Here is a 12218-nt window from a genome sequence, read left to right as displayed (position 1 = left end):
AGTCGTTTTCTTCTGCACATTAATGTTGTTTAAAGTAAGATAAGATAAGATAATATTTTATTCATTTTAAACTTATGTTAATTTGATTGATACAATGGTAATTATCCAATTTAAGTGTCATATTGATAGCTTATTTTGCTATGAACTAATGTGGAAGAGTGCAGCAAATGAAAAAATAGCCTTGAAATGCGTTTTCCATTATCTAGTCAACACCCGGTAATCTATCGTGGGTATTTGTTAAGTCCAGTTATCACTTTAGTAAAAAGCAGTGGGGTGACACTCCTGACTTTGGGCAAACTCGGCTCCGTTCGCCTCAGCATTGCTGCGAGCAATTATTAGGGTTGACACATCTTGACGCCCCTTTGCGTGCACGACCACAGATAAGATAATGACTTGAATTTTGACAACCCTAAATAGCCGAAAGGGATAGTGCCATAAGTTATAAATGGATATCATGATTCGACCCTGAATCGCTGTCAAACTTCGGTTTTGTAGAAGTGTCCTGTCTGTACGTTAGTATTTTTCACTTATTCTATGGTAAAAGCAACTATTAAGCAACGTCCTAGGATATGGACGTCCTAGGGTATGTACGTTGCTTGATAGTTGCAAGCACACTAAATACTTAAAAGACAAATAAATTTGATGGAGCATAAAAAAAGACCTAGCAAAAAGTTGAAAGTGGTCACTTCGTTTTTAAAATAGGAGAAGACCCGTTTGGTCTTTTTAATTTTTAAAACACTTAGGCCGCTTATATTCGTCCGTTGTTCTCCCTGGACAACTGTCTTGTTTAGGAGACGATGTCTTGTTTTCTTAAAAAACACCTAGACAGAAATGCGTTATCACTAAATTTATAGTATAAAACAAAGTCGCTTCCCGCTGTCTGTCTGTCCCTATGTATGCTTAGATATTTAAGACTAGGGAACGGATTTTGATGTGTTTTTTTAATAGATAGAGTGATTCAAGAGAAAGGATTGTTAACCCGTGCGAAGCCGGGGCGGGTCGCTAGTTTCAAATTTATTTCTTTGTTGCTGCCATTGCTAACCCATTGCATGATCCGAACCACACCTTAACCTTTTGGACGCCAATGACGATATATACGCACCGCAGGTCCATCGCCAAAGACGTATTAATCGGCCATAGACCACAGAGCAACATAGACCTAGGTGCATATCTATAAAGTTCAATTTCAGTTTTGACACTTCGGTGACGTGGCGTCTGAGAGACAGCTTTTGTGTTTGACACGGCGTCGAAAAGGTTAAATATTCAGTTGTTGTTTTTACACTCAAGAAAAACTCTTTTTAGCTTCGTTAACCCAACAAACACTTAAAAGAATAATATATCATACAAACTTAGTTGATTTCCCACCAAATCTCGTCAACTAACACAAAACAAACATTTCTATACAACTTGTATCTAAGGCCTTTTGAAATAGCTTTTGTAAAAAAGTCACCGGGATTTCTAAATACCTTTATCCCGATACCTGAATTTTATTTATTCACCTTTTTATCTGAATTAGGCACTTTGCTCATTTAGAAAGTGCTTTTTAAGGGCCATTGGGGTTGTCAAAAGCTCAAAGACTTCGTAAGAAAGGACCTGAATTATATAAATTGCTGTTTAGTTCTGAAAAGGGCTAGGCCGTTGTTGCTTTGAGGTTTTTCAGATGAAAATTATGCGAAAAGTCGCACTTTGTATTGGAGATACAAATGTAAATTCTAAAGTGCGTTATTTATTAACGTTTGTCAAGTATACAATGCACAGATCATTAAAAGTTAACAAAAACCTTGCGACAACCTTTTAAAATGACATTCTGAAATAACGTCAAGAGAAGAGCGTAGGTACACTCATTTTAAAGGCCGGCAACGCACTTACAACCCATCTGGTGTTGCAGGGGTCCATGGGCGGCGGTAATCGCTTACCATCATGTGATTCGTCTGCTCATATATCATTAAAATTTGGCATGAATAGTCGAGCAACATGTATCTATGCAACACACACAACATTGTATGTTTTAGTTATTAGAAATTGCAATATTACAAATAAAAAACCGGCCAAGTGCGAGTCGGACTCGCGCACAGAGGGTTCCGCACCATCAACAAAAAATAGAGCAAAACAAGCAAAAAAAAACAAGCAAAAAAACGGTCACCCATCCAAGTACTGACCCCGCCCGACGTTGCTTAACTTCGGTCAAAAATCACGTTTGTTGTATGGGAGCCCCACTTAAATCTTTATTTTATTCTGTTTTTAGTATTTGTTGTTATAGCGGCAACAGAAATACATCATCTGTGAAAATTTCAACTGTCTAGCTATCACGGTTCGTGAGATACAGTCTGGTGACAGACGGACGGACGGACGGACGGACGGACAGCGGAGTCTTAGTAATAGGGTCCCGTTTTGTTTGTCCCGAGAAGTTTTGTTTTTAAATCAGACCTTTTTGGCGGCGGATTCGTATAAAATAGGGTACCTACCTAAGTCTTAAAATGTTTAATAAAATTATGTATAAACTAGCTGTTGCCCGCGACTTCGTACGCGTGGATTTGTATATTGGTGGTTATATATTCTACATTAGCTTAGAACATTATGCAGCAAGAGATTGCGGTAGGACGGTTAATCATTTCTTAATTATTAATATTATACGACGCATGAGACTTGTCTTTCACAACCTACGAAGTTTCAAGCCCCTAACTGAATAAAATTGTCCTCGATGTAATCCCTCTAAACCCCCTTAGAAGATTTTCATGTCCTCTATTTAATAAAACCTACTACCTAACAACCTATTTACGAAGTTTCAAGTTCCTAGCTTTAAATAAAATTTGCACCCTAAGACGAACTTTCATCCCCTTTTTAACCCCCTTAGGGGTTGAATTTCCAAAAACGTTGCAATTACTTTTTTTGTAATCGGCTATTATGCCTTTCTAAGAAGTTTCAAAGCATTTGTAATGGATTCAAACATTCAACCCCTGTTTAACCCTGTTAGGGGATGAATTATACAAAACGCTGAAATTACTTTCCCTGTATTTTAATAATATCCCGAAATACAAAGATTCAAGTCCCGCGTTCGAAAAAATGTTTGATATCCATACAAACTTTCAACCCCTTTTTCACCACTTTAGGGGATGAATATTCAATAACGCTGAAATTAGTTTTCTTGTATTTTAATAACATATATATTTACGAAGTTTCAAGTTCCTAGCTTAAAATAAAATTTGAACTCCATACCAAATTTCAACCCCTTATTAACCCTGTTAGGGGATTTACAAAACGCTGAAATAACTTTTCCTGTCTTCTAATAATATCCCCAAATACAAAGATTCAAGTCCCGCACTCTCAAAAATATTTGATATCCGTTCAAATTTTCAACCCCATGTTTTACCACCATGGGGGATGAATTCTTAAAAACGCTGAAATTTGTTTTGTTTTATCTTAATTCAATACCTTTTTGCAAAGTTTCAAGTTCCTAGCTTAAAATAAAATTTGCACCCTAAGACGAACTTTAATCCCCTTTTTAACCCCCTTAGGGGTTGAATTTCCAAAAACGTTGCAATTACTTTTTTTTGTTATCGGCTATTATGCCTTTCTAAGAAGTTTCAAAGCATTTGTAATGGATTCAAACTTTCAACCCCTGTTTAACCCTGTTAGGGATGAATTTTCAAAAACGCTGAAATTACTTTTCCCGTCTTATAATAATATCCCCATATACAAAGTTTCAAGTCCAACACTCACAAAAATATTTGATCTCCTTATAAACTTTCAACCCCTTTTTCACCACCTTGGGGGATGAATTTTCGAAAACGCAGAAATTTGTTTTCTTGTTTTTTAATTTAATACCTTTTTACGAAGTTTCAAGGTCCTAGCTTAAAATAAAATTTGCACCCCAGGACAAAGTTTCATCCCCTTTTTTACCCCCTTAGTGGTTGAATTACCTAAAACGTCGCAATTACTTTTTTTTGTCATCGGCTATTATGCCTTTCTAAGAAGTTTCAAAGCATTTGTAATGGATTCAAACTTTCAACCCCTTTTTAACCCTGTTAGGGGATGAATTTTCAAAAACGCTGAAATTACTTTTCCCGTCTTATAATAATATCCCCATATACAAAGTTTCAAGTCCAACACTCATAAAAATATTTGATCTCCATATAAACTTTCAACCCCTTTTTCACCACCTTGGGGGATGAATTTTCGAAAACGCAGAAATTAGTTTTCTTGTTTTTTAATATAGTACATTTTTACAAAGTTTCAATTTCCTAGCTCAAAATAAAATTTGAACCCCATACAAACTTTCATCCCCTTTTTAACCCCCTTAGGGGTTGAATTTCTCAAAATCGCTCCTTAGCTCTTATACATTTTATAAATGCAACCTAGTGTCCAAATTTCAACTTTCTAGCATTTGTAGTTTCGGCTCTACGTTGATGAGTCAGTCAGTCAGTCAGTCAGTCAGTCAATCAGTCAGGACACGTGCATTTATATATATAGATAGATTATGATTAAAATAATTAAGAATAAAACCTTTAAAAAAGCCTTTATTAATTCTGTATTACGAGACTACAATAATATCACTACATAGTTGTGTTATAAAACAAAGTCGCTTCCCGCTCTCTGTCTGTCTGTCTGCTTAGATCTTTAAAACTACGCAACGGATTTTGATGCGGTTTTTTAAATAGATAGAGTGATTCAAGAGGAAGGTTTATGTATAATTTGTTAACCCGTGCGAAGCCGAGCGGGTCGCTAGTGTTAAATAAAATATCTGGGTGACCGAGCTTCGCTCGGAAAACGTATAAAAACTCGAAAATGCGCGTTTTCCCAGAGATAAGACCTAGCTAGATCGAGTTTTCGCCCCCGAAAACCCCCATATAGCAAATTTCATCGAAATCGTTAGAGCCGTTTCCGAGATCGCCGAAATATATATATAAATAAATAAATAAATAAATAAATAAACAAGAATTGCTCGTTTAAAGGTATTAGATAGATGTGAAAATTCCTTAAGTGTGTTGTTGTGTTAAGTGTTTGTTCGTAAATACCCCTCTTTGGGTGAAGGCCTCCCCCAGTTTTCACCAAGATTATTATTCCTTAACTTTAAATCTCATTAAGCATTAGCAAGATCATTAGACATACGTTCTCAGTCATCCCAGTTCACCCAACTAGATTCTGAACTTGACTGTAACTGTTTCCGATAGCTTAATCTAGCTTAAAGTACAGTTGGATGAACAATTAGCTACGCATTGAAGCTGAAGCCTGACTGTACTAGATTAGGGATAGTTAGACATAGATTCCCTAATTTACTATCCCTATAGTTAGACATAGTTGGTACGGCGCATTATACGATACTGCCTAGCCCGAGACATATCATATATTATTTCACTTGAATATGATATGTCTCGGGCTAGGCATATCGTATAATACAGATGGAACTTCACTTACAAGTAAGTTCGTTTAATCTTGTAATTAAGCTACATTGAATTGGTGCATCACATTCATTAGCGTATTAAAGGATAGTAAAGCCAGGACATTAGAAGGGGACACAAGATATGGGGAGTCGCGTGTAAGTTGCGACGGAAGAAATGGCCATTGCGCAGTTTTTTACCTTTTATAATATCTCAATTACTCTGAAAATTAACTTCAGCGGTTGTAGAATGGTTGCAATTTACCTGTTATCATGCCTGACACGTTCTAAGAAGTGCGAAAGTGACAGGCGATAAAAATCCTACCTCTGCTTATAATTCCTTATATTCAAACGAGATCTAAGTAAGCAATGATATTTTAAAGTTTGAAATAACTAGAAGTATAGACTTCGCCAGGTGAAGACTGTGCGGATTTAACTTTAAAGATTTGAGTTGACAAAAAGGGGAGACATTTGGATCCATTGCCGTCTCGTCAGGATCTGATAAGGAGATCCTGGGTCCTGGACATACCGAGAGGACTTTTTAAATGTTTTAGGTACTATAGGCATACCTAAGACCTAAGTACTAATACGGCTTTTTTAAATAATAACTCGTGCATAAAGTAGAAAATGAAATATTCAAACAAAGCCACTGGCAACAGGTAATAAATACTATTCAGTACACGAAACGTGATCACGACGCAACATTGTACGTAACGGCGCGCGTTACGCGTTTTAGAGCGATTTTTAAATTCGGAACAGCCGTAATGCGAGTTCTAATGTCGTTCGAATGGCTCCACGTCAGCGAACCGCTTCGAAATGGCGCGAACAATCGTGCCAATCCGCGATGCCGTGTCAGCAACGAATTGTTTGCCCGGCTTTGCAACTTTGTCTTTGTCGAAAACCAAACGAAACTAAACCTTAATTAGACGCGGTAAAGGTCTGTACAAACAGCATTGTTGATCTGGTGTTGCGGTGGCGTTTTTCAAATGTTTCGTTTTGTTCTAATTTCGAAAGTTTTGTTTTTAATTTTGAATGCGCGTTTTTATGGCATGTGTAAAAAATGGCTGCCGTGAAAATGAACGCACGGATGTTTTTCAGTAATTTTATATTGAAGACTTCCTTTGTATTTTTTACCGGATTTTGATAATCCTACCGTGTTTTGTTGGAATTTTCCGAGGTTTTTCTTGCGTAAGTCCTTTGTCCATAAAAGCAAAGTTGGTTCAAAGTGGAAATTGCTTTAACCTCGCTAACTCGGATTTTCCTTGTGATGCTTGGAATAATCTTAACTTTATAATTGTTTGTTTTAAATTAATAGCCAACGACGAGATGTCAAATAAGAATGACATCATTTTGAATAATGTTATTTAGTATTTTGCTTGTACTCATTGAGAATATAAAACGTTTCTTACAGATATGTAAATGTAACGTGATTTTAACCATCGACATACAAAACGCCTTACACAAAATACTAAGTATTTTGTGTAAGGCGTTTTTGTTCGAATTCAAGGGACTTGACTCTAACTCGCCTATTTTGAAGTTCAAAATAGGCGAGTTAGAGTTTCGAGTAAGTATGTTGTATAAAAAACACTTTTTAGAGTTCCGTACCCGAAGGGTAAAAACGCGCGGGACCTTATTACTAAGATTCTCTGTCCGTCTGTCTGTTTGTCACCAAGCTGTATCTCATGAACCGTGGTAGCTAGACAGTTGCAATTTTCACAGATGATGTATTTCTGTAATAACAACAAATACTAAAACAATATAAAATAAATATTAAAGTGCATGAGGCTCCCATATAATACACGTGTTTTTTTGCGTTATGGTACGGAACCTTTTGTACGCAAGTCCGACTCGCACTTGGCCGTTTTTATTTTTCCTCTATTTCAAACGAGAAACTTTTTAAACCTATAACAGAAATTTTCCGCCCGTTAGTCAACTTTTTGGATCTAAAAAGGTTTATTCTAAACCGTTTTGCAACTTTCGCGGCGTGAGTGAAATTTAGTTAAAAGTAAAAAATGTTACCCTTTTCATGTTGGAGACTGACCTGAAACAAAAATAATGTAGAATTACTACAAGGGTTCTAGTTAAATAATAAATAATTTAATTTTTAACAAGCAGAAACGTCGGCGACCGATAATATGGTGGAACGATTTGCTGGCTATGGATGAGGTCTTGGTGGCTCAGATGGTAGAGCGCTGGAGTATCGATTCAGAGGCCGTGAGTTCAAGTCTCACCCAAGACAGTAATTTTTCCACTTTTAAATTAATCTAAGCTAAATAATAAATAAATTCATTTATCTGCGACCAACTTGGATCAATTCAATGTGTTAGTGACAGTTTTTATCTTAAGGCTATAATATATAAAATTATTATACTAACATTACTACACAAACTTCATTACGTTAAAAAAATGACACTGTGCTATGCCGAGATGAAACGCAATGAATACCTTACTCTATAATATGCAATTCACACATATTATTAACTAATTGAACAGTAGGGACAAGTTATGTACCTAAACCAAAATATGTAAATGGTACCTATCTTGCAAAATACGACAAAGTGTCTTTTTTTATCTCTAAAAGTAGGTACGCACCTGTTAATTAGACTGACATATCATCAACGCTTAGCTTATAATTTTGCACTTAAAATGCTGAATTTCTTATTTATACTTACATAGATTGTGTTTGTCATTTTATACCCGAAAATTGTGGAAAACATACGTAGAAAATATTTCTCAAGCGAGTTACTTACTTAAAATCTTAATTTAATAATGGCCGGTTTTTATTTTGCAATACGTAAGTACACGAGTGAAAAATCGAGTCGCTCTTTAAATTTTCCTTTTTATTTCACAAAATTAGATCAAAGTACTAAAAGCATATTAAAGATAAATCACATCAGGTACGAATTAGGAATATACAAGCAAAACCTTTTACTGTGGAAGCCCTAGCTTTTTGCTTAACCTTTTTGCGTAAGACGCAAGACTAGAATCCCCAATAAGCGCCACCCACGTCTAGGGTTGTCACAGTTAAATGAAAGTGGGTATTTTATAGGACCCATGTCGACTGTTTTATTTGCTGTTTCTGTCAATGGGGATATTGCTAGAATTAGCCCGATATTGCTTTTACGCAATATTAACAAATGCGTAGTTTTCTTATTTAGGTCAGGAGGCCGATTGTGTTTTAAAATTTGTTTTTGTGTAATAGGAAGCAAACGAGCTGACGAGCCGGTTGATGCGAAGCAGTTATCGCCGCCCATGGACGATCTGATATAGTTTTGATGTTATTTTGATACGACCTTGACCTCGAGCACCAATCGCGTTAGCACCTTACGCTCATGGGCCATTTTATTTAAAGTTGTCCCCTACACTTTTTTTTTTACATTTGTGAATTTCTATGTTATTTCTACTCAGAATCACGAGCTCTTTCTATCCTAATAGGAGAAAAAAGTGTCCCAAGGTTTTTTTCCCATTCCGTTACCATTTTTCATAGACTTTGACCGCCATGGTTACGGAATGGAAGGATCGAAAAATGTATCTAAATTTTAGGACACTTTTTTTCTCCTATTAGGATCAAAAGAGCTCATGATTCTGAGTAGAAATAACATAAAAAAACCCAATTTTGAAAAAAAGTGTAGGAGACAACTTTAAATAAAATGGCCCTGATTGGTCGTGACGAAATGCTAATATTACGAGTCATCTCATAACACATCTCTCACCCTTTTTCTAATGCCTTATGACGGGTCAGGGTGTTATAAAAAAGAGAACAAAATCATATCAAATTGTTAAATCTGAATCAGCCTCCAGCATGAGGAAAGCCGAGCTTTAGGCCGATACAGGAAAATAGTTTTAATTGGTGATCGTGTTCTGTATATAGGATGTAATTAAGTTACGGGTTTAGCAATATTTTGGCTGGACTTAATTGTAGTCTGACAAGAAATTTTAGAAATTAAAAAGTGGCAACATTGTAGTGTCTGTTTTTTTTTTTTTAATTGGGGAAAAAACAGATACAGGCCAATAATATTTACAGGTAAAATTACAACATGGTAGATATAGCCTACATCCTAAGACAATTCAAACTAGGAGGTGTGACAATAGTTTTAGGATAGCATTGTGATCGGAACTAAATAAACAGACTTATACTATACAAACTTACACTAAGATTTAACAATGCGAATTTTGACACTTCCAAAGCGACATTGAGCACATGCATAGGTTTATCGTAAATATAAATTACGTTATTAAATATTAAATATTAAGTGTCGTCCCGTTTTATCGATTTAGAAAGGGAGTTAGATTGATTTGAAAGGGACGACACTATAATGTTGCCACTTTTTAATTTCTACAATTTTTAAGTGATTAAATTTTAAGTGGTTTTTTTAGAAAATTCGTAGGTGCGAATAAAAAAATCGCCATGTATTTTTTAGCTACTCAACAGGAGACAAAAAAAACTGTTTATTTTCCTGTTTGTAATATATTTGTTGCACCTGTATTTTTTTCTGGTACATCAATGGTTTTTACATGATACTTATGCAGAAAATAAACAGTTGTTTTTCGTAAATTTTTACAATATAAATTATTTTAACCAGAATTTTGGTACATAGCGACTTAAATTTGGTTCACTTAAAATCGTCACGTGTAAAGTTTACACATAGCGATTTGTTGCCAAAGTAACGTAACACGAGAAATGATACATATCGGATTTTAGGGTCAATAAATCGCCATGTGCAACATTATCGCCATCACCCTCGACGGAAAACAAGGCATTTAATTTCGTTATGTGCAAAAAAAATCACATAGCTATTTTTTTGTACAAATTTTGTTAGTTATTTTCAAAACTAATATAGATATTAAAAAAAATATTGATATAGGTCGACGGGAAATTGATATAGGAATTATAATATGCCAAAATCAAAAAAATCATAAAAAAACACATAGCGATTTTTTTATTCGCACCGACGAAATATGATTAATAAAATAATCTTGATCATCATTTAATTACAAATCCTGAAGTGTCTAATTTTTAGATAAGTATATAGGAAGATAGAAAATTATAAATAAAATAGAATGATTACTGAAATATGATTGACACGAAAAACATGTTACATATTTTTTTTTTCATGTTTTCCATATAGAATGAACGGAAGATTTGCTTCGTGTAATAGAAAATTCTACTAAGATTTTGTATCCGGTTAACTATTAATGATATAACTAACAATCGAATATATCCATTAATACCTGAGATTAGATAGCCAAAAGTGAAAATAACGCTAAATTGAGGAAAAAATAATGAAAACGTCAAAATGTTCAATGAAGTGACATCACTAACTATCTCATGTCATATTTCACATGTGACGCGCCGTGACAACCCTAGCCGTCAGCGAATCTCGGTTTGTGGACATTTGAGTTATGAGTGGTCAAGTTAAGGTTTGGTAGCTTAGACGTTCTAGTTTACTGCACTTCCTGGGTTCGATCCCGGCGCGTGTAATTGGTACTGTAATTTATGTATATGTATGTTTTAACGCTTGATATTATTCAGTTGAACCTCGCTATAAGAAAACATCGTGAGGAAACCCGTCTAATCCCAACACAGCCTATACTTTCCCTTCTGGATTGGAAGGTCGGATGGCAGTAGTTTTCCAAGAGTAAATAGCAGTAGACATGGGAGGCCTTGTTCCAGCAGTGGGACACAATATAGGCTATAAAAAAAATTGCAATGAGTACTATTTACATATATTTTGCGTACACATATTTTGGTAGAAGACAAAAAGAAATGAAAACATCAAATGTTCAAACAAGTGACATCCCTAGCTATCGCGTGTCATATTTCACGTATGACGCGCGGTTTGACAACCCTAGCTGTCAGCGGATCTCCTTTGTCCACGTTTGAGTTATGTCCAAGGAATCCATTGCCTGAGGCAGTTATAGTTGCATCTCGGGATTTAACGAATTTGAACTTTATTACCATAGTTATAGTTTCTAAAATTAAATAAATGTAAATGCGAAAGTGAGGATAAGGTTTCGCAAATTACCCTAATGGAGGTTTATCGATATTCAATATATTAACTATAGCTATACCTAGTGGTGGTTCATGAGGTCTACTGTTTTTGTGTTCACCAGTTGGCGCCACTGTTGAGTAAGGTCCAAACTAGTCCAAATACAGCTATTAAAGTCATAGTTATTATGGGCGCGACAAAGTTTCTAATTTCAAATCATATTTAAGTACTACGTACCACAACACCATACCGTACAAAATTAACCTCTTAATAAGTTGCTCCTTCGACCAGTTTAGTTTTGCACCTCTTTTTCTTAGCTCCGCTTTTAAAATACTGACACTCATTGAGCCGTAACTCATATTTTCAATAAATAATCCGAGATATTACAAAAAATTCACAAAATAATTATAATTAACGCGCGTGACCCACCCAGAAACATTTGACATTTCGGAGACCTCACGCTAGAGATTAAGAAGATTGATTCATATCTTTCGCTCGGGGTGATATCACTCATTTCGCTCACTTCGCTCAGTGTATCTCTAGACTAATGTTCACGAGTGAGTAGAGGGAAATGTCAATCAATCAGATACACACAGCCATAAGTGCGACCAAGATGGCGAATCACGCGATACGATCCCGCCATGTTTTCCCGACAGCCTCCGCTCCGAAACCTATTCGCATCGTCTCACTCGCTCACTCGTTCCTCACGCTCGGCCGGCTCATTCGAATCATGAGTGGGAAAGAGCGCGCAAGGAACACTGAGATAGATGAGCGACTGAGCGAGGCAAATCATCAGTGAGTTGAAGAGTGAGTGAGTTCAATCAAAATATACAGCTCATTTAAATCACTCA

At 35.7% G+C, this 12218-nt stretch overlaps 1 non-coding gene across 1 annotated transcript; it reads left to right on the top strand.

The window, feature by feature from the left end:
* The first annotated feature begins 7543 nt into the window (after positions 1-7543).
* Positions 7544-7616, top strand: Trnad-auc (transfer RNA aspartic acid (anticodon AUC)). The gene has a single exon. It is a non-coding gene; the product is annotated as a tRNA-Asp (tRNA).
* Positions 7617-12218: the final 4602 nt, after the last annotated feature.

Source organism: Cydia amplana, chromosome 23 (genome assembly GCF_948474715.1).
Source record: "Cydia amplana chromosome 23, ilCydAmpl1.1, whole genome shotgun sequence".
Lineage (NCBI taxonomy): Eukaryota > Metazoa > Arthropoda > Insecta > Lepidoptera > Tortricidae > Cydia > Cydia amplana.
The sequence above is the reverse complement of the archived record's forward strand: the minus strand, read 5'-3'. Positions and strand labels throughout refer to the sequence as shown.